At 41.2% G+C, this 15,107-nt stretch overlaps 1 long non-coding RNA gene and 1 other non-coding gene across 2 annotated transcripts in view; both read left to right on the forward strand.

The window, feature by feature from the left end:
• LOC126469536 (uncharacterized) overlaps positions 1–15,107 on the forward strand; it is a 90,766-nt gene that overhangs the window by 12,197 nt on the left and 63,462 nt on the right. The window lies entirely within an intron of this gene.
• Positions 246–318, forward strand: Trnat-ugu (transfer RNA threonine (anticodon UGU)). Its single transcript has one exon. It is a non-coding gene; the product is annotated as a tRNA-Thr (tRNA).

Below are 15,107 nucleotides of genomic sequence, written 5' to 3' on the forward strand. Positions count from 1 at the left end.
ACCCCTCATCGGTGTGCGCTACATTTTCTGCACCAAATATAATTTCTGAAGCGAAAACAGGTTGCCAATAGGTAATTAATTCTTCGTGAATTCCGAAATGACAGAGCCGCCGGTAGTAAAACAGTTTGCGAATGTTTATTGAAAGATAATTATTAATAAACTAATCGAAATAAGGTAGTGTAGAAATGACGAAGAGAAACAAGGCACTGGGTAAATACCAAAGCAGACACACTTGTTCCATCGAAGCCTCCATAGCTCAGCGGTTAGAGCACTGGTCTTGTAAACCAGGGGTCGGGAGTTCGATTCTCCCTGGGGGCTAACATTTTTAATTTGCATATTTGGTTAGGCATGTCGTCTAATTATTTGTTCTTTCGCCAAAATTACATTCACTGACATTAACTGGTGAGAAATAGGAAATCTCTCATAAAACGAATTACGTACTACCGTGGAATCGTCCAGACAAACAGTTATTCATTTTCTAAGTTTACAGATATACACCACAAAAACATAACCACATACATGCACACAAAACTTGTATGCTGTGTGCTTCTGTGTCATATAATGTAAACAAAACTTTCTCTTAATTCCTTGGCTCTCAAACAGTGCCTTAGCAATGTCGCCTACCAGTGTTCCAGTATGAATTGCAGTGTTAAAACTACAATTGCTAGTCTAATGTCATACTGAGAAGCTGAAAAAAAAACTCGAAATATATAAGAGGAGTTAAAGCAGAAAAAGTGACATGGGATAATGCACACGACGCCAAATTTCTCCCATTGATATCGGAATACTTATGTGGGTCTGTGCTACATAATTTTATAGAAGTATCGTTTATGAGTAATACAATATCCCCGATTCTGAGTCTTGAACTACTTCGGCGATGCCGGAGTAGCAAGTTAGACCGCTTGATTTTCGTTAACTTATTTTTGTTTTTTTTTTTGTCATAGCGTGAGTTGGGTATTAAATTTTGGGATGTGGTTGTATCGCGAGTAAGTATAAGTGCTTGTAAATGGTCGTCCGATGCTAGCAATCGCTACTTCAGTTATTGTCGCAAATTCTATACATTCTTTGCGTCTAGCTTGGTGTGATTATGCGAATTTAACTTAGCGTTATGTTTACGTACAGGCACGTATTTTCAAAATTAGTAGTATATCAATATTTTATCTTTGACTTCTGTCGTTTAAAAATTATGTTTCGGTTGCAATAATTATCGTTTGTTGAAGTAGTGTGTAAATCTGGATTAATACCGAAATAAAGCTCGCGTATTAATGTGACGTCAGAGGAGAATAAATTATTGAATAGCGGTTTCTTTTTAATCGGTTTACTACTGAGAATATAGCGGTATAAAGTAATACTCTCCTCATCACTACTTTGCGTAAAATTTTGCTTGGTGACAAATTATTTAATGACGATATACAGTACAATATTTGAAGTGTATTGCAGCATTCGACAAAAGTTACTTGGCCTGCCTTAATAATGAGCAACTTTTCGATTGAAGTCCCCTCGTTTGGTTAGGGACCAAGAAGAAACGTTTTACGTCGGTAGAGGACAATCGTCTTGCTGCATCTAACGATGGAGCGTGGCAAGTTTACATCGCAATTGCAGCTTCTGGACATCTTGTCTCCCAGCTTTAGCACTTTTCAACGCCAAAACCAACAACTCTTATATCTCTATACCCGTGATTTAAGACTACACAGCTGAAACAATGCAATAGTAAAAAATAAAAAAGGAATTATATTCTAAGTCACAGCGGTGAGGTGATGTCAGGTTTATGTCATTCAGAAAGCTTTTCTAGAAGTTTTCAAATGCCGGTAAAAACGTATACGAAAACAAAATCACTATTGCTTCAATGTCTGAGTTAATACTCCAGTTCGGAGTTAACTAATGACACGATTACCCACCATCATTGGTCAACTAACTTTTTCGATACTGCAAGCCGTTCCATTGTAAAAGGGGTATTGTGTCTTGGCATATCACACTTTACAATGACGCAACAGCAAGATACAAATTGGGAATTGCCATAAGAGATGGGAAAACAAACCAGCAGTTCAGTGAACGGACTAGTTGTTGTTGGGTTGTTTTGGGGGAAGAGACCAAACTGCTAGGTTATCGGTCTCATCTGTTTAGGGAAGTACGGGGAAGGAAGTCGGCCGTGCCCTTTCAAAGGAACCATCCCGGCATTTGCCTGGAGCGATTTAGGGAAATCACGAAAAACCTAAATCAGGATGGCCGGACGTGGGATTGAACCGTCGTCCTCCCGAATGTGAGTCCAGTGTGCTAACCACTGCGCCACTTCGCTCGGTGAACAGACTAGTGGACAATGGAAGCTGTCCCCTTGTAGACAAAATGTTAACAGGTATGAAATTGGTATTTTTCTTATGATTGGTTCAAATGGCTCTGAGCACTATGGGACTTAACATCTGAGGTCATCAGTCCCTAGAACTTAGAACTACTTAAACCTAACTAACCTAAGGACATCACACACACCCTAGCCCGAGGCAGGATTCGAACCTCCGAGCGTAGCGGTCGCGCGGTTCCAAACTGAAGTGCCTAGAACCACTCGGTCACACCGGCTGGCTATCTTATGATTCATATTTTCTATGTTCTACTGGTATTTTCAGCGACTTGCTCGATCCTTATTACTATTTAGCAACTCCATCTGGTGGAAAAATGGTACAAGTAGTTTGACTGATCTCTACCAGCTGTCACTCAAGGCACCGTACCTCCTTCCCCAATATGCAATATTGAAAAGGGAAAGAAAAATATATTAGTCTCAGTAGTAGGGCAACCTTCGTGTCACCTCAACTACCGTTATCCAAGATGGCGGTGCTGACGTCATCCAAGATGGCAGCTGTGACATCATCCACGATGGCGGATTTTGGCAGGAGATAGGTTAGTGGAGGTAGCACAACTGACCTCACCCTCTCCCTCCCCCAACCACCAGAAAATGGCGGGAAGTTCAAATTCCAGAGGACAATGCAACATACCTACACTAAACTAAGAAAATGGCAGGAAAATAGGTCAATTGGGCTACCTCTACTAACCTAAGCCATCCGACCGCCACCTCGTCCTAGGAATTGGCTGGAAAAGGACTTGACCTGTGTTGAACAAAAGTCTTTATTTTGCATGCACTATTTATTTAAACAATTAGCTGCAGTACCGCCATCAAGTGTGTTCACTCCAATGTCCGGAGTCCAACTGACCTAGTACACAGTAGAGTCACCAGAGGGTGCTGTCGTCCATTCCCTGACGTAATCCAAGAGGGCGGTCTGGGGTGGGGGGAAATGGCGGGAAACAGTGTGGTCGCCATGGGGTCTGGAGTCCAACTGACCTAGTACACTGTACTGCCACCAAAGGGCACTGTCATTCGTCCTGTGACGTAACCCAAGATGGCTGTCTGGAGTGGAAAATGACTCAGCCTGCGCTGGGAAGGAGTGTACTTTATTTATTTTAGAACAATTTATTTAGGGGTGAATTTTAGATAGTATATTTATCACACTGATACAAAACACACGCTGTGATATGCTTGAGGTCATGCCACACAGCCTACAGATCTGTAAACTACTCAAATTACTGAAGTAACACTCTGCAGACATGCAAACAACTAAATTACCCAAATAATTTCAGTACACAGCACACAGCCATGCAAACTCCTAAATAATTCAGTACACTGTACAGACTCGAAATCAACTCTTAACTCTCCAAATAACACATAGCACAGCCTGCAGACCTGCTAGCAAAATAATGCAACAGACATGCAAACAACATGTGCAGGCACCGACTATCGCCCCCTGTCCACTGGACTGCACAAGAAGCTACCGCACACACTCCCAGAAGTCGGGATGCACCGGCAGCTGCGAAGCCTCGCACAGGTGCCAGTTCAGGTCCCTCAGTCATGAGGCGGCAGCATCCCTTTAATACTTGACATCTGAGAAATTCCTCTCTAAATACGTCATCACCTAGGCACTGTTGCTGGCGCGACCAGACAGGAGCAAAGACCTATTTGTAAAGTGCAGACGCTCCAAGGGCGCACGCGCGTCGGCGCCGCTGACAGCCACTGCCACCGTTCTCACGCCGCTGCTGCCTACAGCGAGTAGGTGAAAGTTGGGGCTATTTTTGGGTGTACATTTAGAACTCTGAGTGTTATAATGACATAACAGAACTCCAAGGCATGCTCACGCTGGTCCCATATGCATGACGCCTCTGGGCAGCACATGTGTTTACCATTGCTGACACGATACATGCAGATACTGATACAGATCACAGAATAGCCCCGGGTGCAGTGTTCATAGCGAACGTAATGGGACATGTGAGCTGCAGCTAGACGTGCGCGCGCACCCAGCGCAACTGACGCATCATGTGAAATGTTCGTCCTGCTATCAATATACACCTCAGAAACGTTAAACGTTGTCACCGCTAAAAGCTTGTGCACACTAGCAAAAACACCATTAATCAGAAAAGCATTCTTGTTGTTTCGAAAGAGAGTATTCTCTAAGCACATACGGAGGGAGGGAATCAGAAGAATTACGCAGACAAAATTCGAAGCACAGTCTTACATAAGAGAAAAAAAGGCTGGAATTTTCGGTATCTTACAGCTACAGGTGTGGACGTGTCCTAATGCCACAGGGTAGGATGAGTGACGGCATCCCCGCCAGAGATGGATGGTCTGCTTCGACTTGTCTTAACACTTGCTTTCTCAGATCTTTCCGTACATACCTTGCCTCCATCTTGTTCGAATCAGTTTGTAGATGCTCCTATGTCCCGGCACAAAGGATGTCTTGTGAATGAATACTGCACTATGATTGTATTTTGCACAAATCACCATATTGCACTGACAATTAAACCCTGCAAAGTGGCCTACAGATCGTCAAATGCGGAAAGACCCTTACTCAATTACACTGCTCTCCCACTGAGGGCAGGAGCTTGAATATCAGAGTGTGTAACAGATCTCCAACCCTGCAATATATCACCGTGTACCGCGTTGATGTAGTAAATACACATTCATATCCTGTGCCATACAAAATCAGTCTTTTACATCATTTGTACATATACTGCGAAGACAGAGCACCATATACACTCCAGAAAGTACTAGACATTTCCCTGTGACATCGGCAGTCATCCAACTCCAACGGGTGACCAGAGTGCCCTCAGCGGACCGAAGTCACTCTCAGAACTGTTCTACAAATTCGGGCTCGTTCCCCCTCACTGTTTCTGGTCTGGACCTGCTTGCTTGCTTGCACCCATCTCCATACTCTGGGATTACAAGAACACAAGGTTTGCCAGAATATTATACCATTTTCACAGTACTTCTAGATATTAAGTAAACAGCAGTATCCTACCGATTGCTCGCACAACACAATTCCGAAGATATAGACTGTAAATTATTTCTCTAGAACCTCGAAACTTGAGCTAGGTGGGGAGTGCTGTAAACCACTGACTAACTAGAAACTTGTCACGTCTGCGTAGACATTTACTCAGAAACTCTGAAAAAATAGAGAAAACTGGTATTTTCAGTTGCGAATACTGATGACGGTGATGTAACAGATCCAAAATTATCCCCATAATTTACAAGGTCAACTAAAATGTTTCTCATACCTAGAGAACTGGCAAACGTGTCTTCCACATGCTAGATGCACACACCACAATTCATCTTCTCTCAAGTAAATAAAAGCGCGAAATGCGCAGAAGCAGTCAATCGAACAATTTACATGGGAGGGAATAATGGTCCAGCGCAAACACACCTCTATGTTCAATTTTCTCAAATTTCCAAACGATCATGAAAGCTATCCAACCCATACTAAGTATTAGTTCGCTATTCGGTCGTCTAGAGGACAACACGGTTAAGTCATCTACATTCCTACAGTCCAGCAGGCCTCTATTTGGACAGCTCCTACCATTAACAGGAAACGTGAATCTTTCCTGCACAGGTCACTAGTACCGCATGCCAAGCATGCACAGGTAGAATCATCATACTAAGAAATCGGTCACATATATATTTTATCCCTGTACTTACAACTAAATGTTACGATCGTGGTCTCAGTTGAACGACATTACACAGTGAGTGAAGTAACGGAAATACACCCTGTTGTGGCTCTGGAAATTCTTATGGCTTAACATACTCTTGTCTTTGCTTTCACAGTACTCTACATCAAATCCATACCTTCCTTATGAATGGACATAGTCATTTCTTTTGCACATGTCGGAACACGAACACATACTTTATAAGGTGAACCTATCAAGCACCCCCTACTACTAAGTATAATACTTAGTCAATAACTGATCGCTAGCGATATGAAATGATACTGACCGAAAATGAAAGATGGATGGACATGGCTCATAAGTTTTTCTTGCGAGTGTTACCACCAAGTCTTAGAAAGAGAGGTTTAATCTTCTTACAAACCTCTAGATGCTAGAAACCCGACCCCAACAACTACTGTATGTTACTGTCACAAACAGTTCCACATGTGCACACAAGTATCCATGTTAAAAGTTGCATCAGTTTTATAAATTCACGTATGCCATTACCTACGGTTCAAGTGGTTTTTCCAGACAAATACCGAGAGGGTGATCGTCGGAGTGTATATTATCACACCAGTAGTACGGTTACACGTCGCCAACAGTGCGGACTCGTAATAAAATTACCGAATTTTGAAAGTGATTCGGCTAAGGAGCGTAGTATTAAACTGCTATTTGCAACCCCCTCACGCCGCCGCCACTGGATATTTCCCCAGTATTTGTAACGTATTCTGTCTCGATACCGTGTCAGAGGTTCTGCAATATATTCATTAACTTATAGGAGATGAATGATTGAGAAGGATCACGAACAGTAGTAGATGGTGTGCTGATTGAGGTAATTTAATAAATGTACACTAGCTTTTCTGATCTCTAGTGCTACGCTATCTGCTAGAAATGATGTCTATGATTTGGAATCAAGTCTTTCCATTCAACCATGACCTGCATTGGATCCTGTGGGGAATACTTTTAATGATTACAGCCACAAGTGAATCATAATTCTGGCACTCTCATATCTCGAAATGAGTCACCTTTCTCGAACCCATCTGCTACAGTAATATTTCCGCCTTGTTTTAGGTAGCCCCTATGCATCCTGCAACTGCCCCCTTAGACTCTGCGCTACCATCCCTGCAGCTATGCACACATTAAGTCTGAACTGAGTAGGTGTCGGAGGACAACTATATCTACCACCTTCTACAACCGGTGTAGAGACAGGTGAAGCTGAGTTACTGCGACAGAACTGTGTTTTGACCATTCAGCAGAAACGAACCTGCTTCTGGAACACGAGGTAGTATAAAAGACAGTACGGGAACTGGGGGGAAGGACGTGGATTTCGCTACTGCATTGTGGTGATTCTCCAAACTACAAACAGGTACTATAGATCCATGTCCCTCAGGCCCCATTCACGTCTATGACCCCAACATTCTATCATCGTTATTCTATTCCATCCACCAGAGAAAAATTACGAACTATAAAAGCTCCACTAATTTCATCTGATAGAGAACTCTTTAAGATTATTACCGCATCTCTCTCCACCTATATATCGGAAACAAATACCGCATGCAAGCCTGCATGGAGCACATGTGACGATCCTATTAAATACACAGTTATTGATCCACTACACAGGCCAGTTTAAAGTTTCATCACCTGTACTGTAGGAGGGTGACCGCATCCCGCAGACCATACTGTAAGTCGCAAGAGACACTCCCTGTGACCCTGCGTCGTCGTTCTGCTGTAACATGCTTTGTACACTACTACACATTCGGTTTTTCCGCCACGATTTCAAGGTCTGTGTCGCCACGATTTCAAAGTCTGTGTCAGGTTCTAAACTGACATTAACACATTCTGATCCATTGCCTCTCGCAGAAAACTAGACTTCGCATGGTGTAAATCATCTTGTTACTTTGGCTACCATAACACGCCACACACACTGGATGATTTTAGATAAAAGACAGTTACAACATAAGGAAACTTGAAGAGTTTGGCGGCATTGTAGGGAGTTTCCAGACTGTTGTCCGAAAGTGATTGATGACCTCTACATTTAAACTCATCTGTCACAGTGACGGAATAGCTGATGGCTCCACGTTCCATTTCAACTGATTCTTCATATTGCAGTCATGTACGTGATCACTGTTTCGGTGCTATCCGTCCCCAGAAAGTGGTGTCCCTCCACCAAAACTCTTTCTTCGACTCAAACAAGCGATGTCAGTCAGTCATTATAGCGTACCAGTGGACGGATGAGATAGAAAAGACACCCCCAATGTACTGAAATAATAATTATTACAGCTGATTGTGTGAAAAATTTTACCAATTTTACATTAATTTCAACACCGACCAATGATGTGACAGCATGTTTCCCAATTTCAGTATCATAGCTAAGTCACCCCCTCCCGACTTTGCAAGTATCATTGCGAATGTGGATAGATGACTGCAGTATGTCCATACATTGTTAATTCTCGAACACATCGAAGTATATCAGACAGTGCACTACATATTTCTAACACTTCGAGCATAGTGCTTAATTTATGATCTATCTCTATCCTGATGGGAGTCACCGAGCATTCTCGCAGTCTTAGGGTAAAATTAGAGAGTGAAAGACGCTCCTCACAATGACCACTGACCAACCCGCCCTGCTGCACTGTTACCGATTTAATCTGCAATCGACCAGAAGTAGACCCCTACATTCTGTGTCTCGTGAATGAATGGAGCTTGTCGAGTCCTCCGCCCATCCAAGTGCACAAGATTTCTCGAGATGCGCCCGTGTCGAGAAGGTTAGCACTCCTTATCGATATATAGTAACAGATTTGAAAGTGTAGAAGAACAAGAAACGGGTGATTTTTATGCGCGATGGAGTTCCAGACGGATGGAGTTCGAAGCATTTTCACGTAAATCAACCAAGCTATCAATTTTAAAGCATTATTCCAGAGTCTAGGATCAGTACCTGGAAGATATTGGCAAGAGAGAACAAACACATGCACTCCTAAGGCTACAACGTTCCGAACTTAAAACAGGCTATTATGTTAGATCGCTTGCGTTTCCGACCTATCAGTCGTATGGAATGTAGTGCTGTTAATATTCCAATGTAAGAAATATATTTGAAGCGCGTGACACACATCCTTCTTCCCGGTTTCTCTACGATAAACTATGTTATCAAACCGTAAAACGAGAAAACTACTTCCTTAAAACTTTGACTGTGTGATATGAGCACAGTATAGCTTTCCAGAGATGTATAGCGTCCAGTGTTCACATCCGATCATGCTTCAGAAATTCTACTATGCCTGCATCAGCCCTATATAAAATTATAGTTAGTAACGGGGAATACCTCTTACAAGGAAACAGGTAAACGCATAGCAGCAGTGTCTGACATGTGAAAATTACAAGTCATTCCGCCACTAACTCTGTAAACAGCACATCTGTCATGCAAATGTATACACGGGGATTGCAGTGCCTCACAAGCACCAATCGCTAACTTAGTTATGAAGCTGAAGCCTTGATTTTACATAGTGCGTGCATAGTTTGCAGATTTGCATCCATGCGTGACCGGTACCTTATGTATCTCTTACTACTAGTCTCATTTTAAGTTCATTTACTTACAGATGTTTCTTCTCTACATCACAAGGTGGGCAATATTATATTATGAATCATATTAATACCAAAATAAGAAAAAGTCAAGAAGCACAAGACACATCGGGAAGAACCACAGTTCTTCCCACAGACCTACAGTGAAAGTGACCTGTAGATGCAGCAACTGAGGCAGCGTATGCAGTTCACACCATAAAATACCATCAGAGCTTTAGCTCGATGGATTGTACCAATAAATTAGTTGGAAAGGCTTTCGATGACTCCGAAATTACTGGAAAGTTTTCTTGGCTAGAACGAAATGTGGAGCAATAGTCAGTAATGTCTTATCCCTGAGTGCCAAGGAGTTAATTTTCTTAGTGTTACTACTGGCGCAAGCAGCCAGTTCTTTTCTGTAGCCATGGGGGTACGTTCACTAAACTTATTGATATGCTAAATCTTCAGATCGAGATCTCAGACACTGTACTCAAGTATATAGTGGAAGTGCTTCAGAACAACAGTATCTCACAAAATATGTCAAGTTTGGCGGATTAGAATGATCTAGTTCCAACTGTGTGTCCAGTAAAGTGAAGAAAGAACTGGGGTAAAAATTAAAATCGAGTTTACAAATATATAGGCCTATATATAAAATGGTGGATGATAAGAGATTTTTACTTAATAAATAGCCGAAAAGAAACTGAATTTTCATCAGCTACAATGTAACACACGCCAAAATCACTACTAGTCCCACCATAATTGGATGTTACTGACTTAGTATTACTACACGTAATAATAACTTTTTGTCTCCTTGGGCATCTCACTTAACATACATCTGAATGTGTTTTGCTCTGTGATTTGACTCACTTTTTAAGTGATAAACTGAAAACGGTATCCCTGAAAATCTACACAGTTAATCGCCCAGTTTCTGCATAATGTAATACTCGTTTGTTGTGGCCTGTTAACACAACACACAACTCATCCTTCCACATTTTATTCCTCACATTAGATGCAGCACTTCAATGTGTTGTTTACACGAAATACTTTTACTATGTCACACCGCCTCTCCTCAAGTTAATGGCCAGATATGTATCCAATCTGAATGTAAGGAATGGCGAACTCACCCTCGCTCCCTTTGAAATCTACAAAAATTTCCGCAAAACTGATGCGTTTACAGAATCGTACCATCCAAAAACAACCTAGAATCACTGTGGATTTTAGATACGGTACGACTAGAAATGGCTGCCTAATTGTTAGGATACATATTTGTATTGGCAGGTAAACTACCTTTCTGATCTTTTATTACCTTTGGCAGTTACATCTTTGGTACACAAGTCAGTCACTCTAAATGCAGGATCTTGCTTGTTTCTGCGTTTTTCTGTAAAAATGTTCACATATTAAATTTGCACTGCAACCTATTTCGTGGAGGATATCAATTAGCATGCCTCCTCCTGGTTCCTGTACGCTCCTATAATTTTTAGTGTATTTTTCATATTCATGTTGAATGAAACTAGGTGTCAGATCGTTTTCTGGATCATTAGTCCTTTCGCCTACCATTTCATTTTGTCTGCTGATCTTTTGCTGATTCCTTCCTGGTGAATTTCTTTAAATCGTTCACAGTAATAAGTGTTCAATGATGTTACACATGATAATCCTATCTATCTCTTTCCTCACTTTGCATTCGATATTTATTGGTATAGGGGAAGGTCGACGGTAAAATTTTGCATTATTTTTAAACTGCACTTTTCCAAAAAAAAAAAAAAACAACTAAAAGCAACCAAATAACTTCATTATCTCACATAATTGTTCTTTCTGTGGTGTCGTCAACACTGACGATTGCAAACAGATCAACTAAGCCGCTGAATTTATCTGACTGACTGGGTTTTTTCTGCAGCTACTTTCATTATTAACCTTTCCTAATGCTTCTTTATCTTGTATACATACCTTGCATACGCAGTCAGTATTGGGAGTTGAGCCTGATACACGATGTACATTAAATACGATTAGTTGTTCTTTACCATTGTGACTGACTGATCATTTGGTCCGCAAATAAAATATCAGCTTGTATGTCACAAACCTCCTAAAAGTATGAGGGCGTGCTGAAAAGTATACCTCCGAAATTTGTATGTGAAAACTCTAATGCTTCTCAAATCAAACAAACGTTATTAAGATTCTGCACCTTTATTCACGTCAACATAGCTGCAGCGCTCTGCCGCTAGAGGGCTCCAAATTTAGCGTGTAACATGGCAGTGTGTAACGTAACAATGTCGGCGCGTTAAAAACAGCGAGCTGTAATCGAGGTTAGATTTCGGAGCGTTTGTCCACACACGAAGCACTCTCTCCTGCAGCGTGATAACGCCAACCTATATGAGCGCTGCGACATCTGCAACATCCGACGCCTTGGGTTCACTGTGATCTATCACCCTCCATACAAACCCAGACTTGTCCCCATCCGATCTTCATCTGTTACTAAAACTTAAATGAAACCTTGGAGTACTTCACATCGATATGATGAAGCGGTTCAAGCTGAGCTTGTGGTTCCGTCAACAAGGTCAAACGTTCTACAGTGACAGTATCAACAAACTGGTATCTCGTTGGGAGAAATGTATTCGTCGCCAGGATGATTATGCTGAGGAACAAATATGTAAACAAGAAGAATGAAGATGCAGAATATTAATAAAGTTTGTTTTATACATTTTGCTATCATACTTCGACGCAGCTGTGCTCCATTATATCATAGCAAAATATGTAATGGCCTTATGTGACATATACGAAATAGCAGGCCCAGATGAGCACAAAAGGAAACTGTTTTACTTCAAAACCCTAAGAGTTTTCACACAAGTAATTCAGAAGCATTACTTTACAGCACGCCCTCGCATATTACCTTATAGTATAGGCCTTGTTTGAAGTTTAATCCTTGCACGTTGAAATCTATCACCACCTGTTTGTCTATCCCATTACATTTATTACCGACCACTCTTTCCAGGATAATGCCCTTGAATGCAAATCCTTATTTCTAGAATTTCTTCCCATAATTCTTTATTAACTATGCCAGCTACGACCTGAATGATCACTTCTTTCCCATCAACATTAGATTTCCGCATTCCCAATACTAATTTTCTCTCCTTTTCCTCTTCCCTTAATAGGATATCCTACATTTCCTCTCTATCCATAAATTTAACAAACGCGGACATATACTAGTCAGCAATTCCTGGATCATTGTCTAATTGTGTCCTAAATCTCCCTAATCGCTATACTAAATTGTTGCTGCTCCGATTAATGATACCTGTTTTGTTCAGCACTGAATACAAATTCAGGAATATTGTCAAAAATCGCCTGCCTGAAACCTGAATGTTAGGTATTGTATAGTTGACTTCTCTACTCGTTTCTTTTTTCTATTGTGAAACTTCTTTAAAATGAAACTGTCCTTTTTGATGTAGACAACTGTATTAACATTCCAAGTTATCACGGTTACGAGACTTTATGTAGAATGAAGAAACCGCACAACCGTTGCTTAATCTACAATCTTTTATTGCACACAAGGCTGGTTTGGAACACTTAAAGTTCCATCATCTGTTGTAAACTGTAATACTGAAAATATTGTGTTGCATGACAATGAGAGGGTGTACTCAGGTCTGAAATGTCAGATAAGAGACTACGTGGCTAAAATCTGTAAAATGAATTAAAATAAATTAAAAAGAGAGAACAGGACGTTACTTACAAACAAAATCACGTAACCATATGAGGTCATCCTCACCCCAATGCTGTCTTGGAACCGAAGGTTCCGTGTTAAAAAGGACAAAAGATACCTAGAAAAATCGGAAAAAACGGACATCGCGACCGGACACCAAAAGCCATCAGATCTTGAAACATGTAAAATGCAATAAAGGAAGGAAGAGGGAAATTTTATAATGCGTGGAATTACTTACATGAAGTCCATGAAGACTGTTCCCCCGTGCTGCACGACAAGAAACAAAAATGCGAAAGCTACTATATGTAATAGTAAACACAAGCTGTTGAGTGCTGAAGCTGCACACAGCCCATAACGCAGGCGTGGTATGAAACATACGTGATTCGTGAACTGTTGAACTGGAGAAACGGGAAGTAACAGCACACAGGAGACAAAGCCATCGCAACATTACGAGCGAAGAGGTCCTGTACATTAAAGAAAAGTGATAAAAAGAATAATTGGGACAAATATTACGTAATATGGACGCCTTAGCCCATCTGAATAATGTAATTAGCTAAAACAGGTCAGTGATTGTATCGACAGGACGGAAATGAAGACTTCTTAAGGTTTCAATTTCTTCCAGCACACTGAGTATCCGACATTTCTTCGCACTGTGTAAGGTAGTTAAGTTATCGCTAACCCTCTGCAGCTGATACTAATTGTCAGTCAAATGCATTGTCAGAGATGACCTGAAATAGGCCGGGTCTTTTGTTCTTTTAAATCTCGTATAAAAATTCGTGTATGTCTGGCCAACGTATCTGCAGCACGCAGGTGCGGTTTTTATGGACTTCATGCAATTCCATGCAGTATGTAACTTCTGCCTCTGCCCTTGCTCCCACCCCCACTTTTATTGCATTTTACATGTTTCAGGATCTGGTGACTGTGTCCGGTCGTGATGTCCGATTTTTTTAGGTCCCTTTTATCCTTATGACGCAGAACCTTTGGTTCCATGACAGCATTGGGGTGAGGATAACCCCAGATGGTTAACTGATTTTATTTGTAAGTAACGCCTTGTTCTCTCTTTTAATTTATTTTTATTCAGTTCACACATTTTGGCCGCATAGTTCCTTATCTGACATTTCAGACTTGCAGATCTCCTCCTACTGTCGTGTAGCGCAATATTTTCAGTATTACAGTTCAACTGCTGTGCGGTTTATTGAGTTCACAAAATGGTCTTACACAGTTGCGGCTGCCCCGTAAGAACAACTCGCTGTGATTACCGGAATGTCTGCGGCGGTTTTCTTTAGATACAACGTGTCCATAGTTAAGGTCATTCTTGCTTGCCCATCGCATGCCTTACACTGGGCGGCTGAGGTGCTCATTCCTATTTACCATGTGTCCTTTAATGTTGGATATTCAAGTGATCAAGTTGATCTACATATCAAATAAGGTTCTGGCATCCTGACCGTAGTTCAAATCTATGAGGGCGTGCTGAAAAATAATGCCTCCGAATTAGTTATGTGAAAACTTAAAGATTTTTAAATAAAACAAACGTTACTGCCATTCTACATCTTTATTCTTCGTGTCTACATATTTATTCATCAACACAGTCACCCTGGCGAAGAACACATTTTTTCCAACGAGAGACTAATTTTCTCATACCAGCACTGTTGAAGATCTGACTTCGTTGACGGAGTCACAAGCTTACCTCTTCTTGCATCACTTCATCACTATCGAAGTGACTGTAGGAGGATACAAGATGACTTGGACAGGATTTGTGATTGGTGTAAAGAATGGCAGCTAACTCTAAATATAGATAAATGTAAATTAATGCAGATGAATAGGAAAAAGAATCCTGTAATGTTTGAATACT

Source organism: Schistocerca serialis, chromosome 3, assembly GCF_023864345.2.
Source record: "Schistocerca serialis cubense isolate TAMUIC-IGC-003099 chromosome 3, iqSchSeri2.2, whole genome shotgun sequence".
NCBI classification, from domain to species: domain Eukaryota; kingdom Metazoa; phylum Arthropoda; class Insecta; order Orthoptera; family Acrididae; genus Schistocerca; species Schistocerca serialis.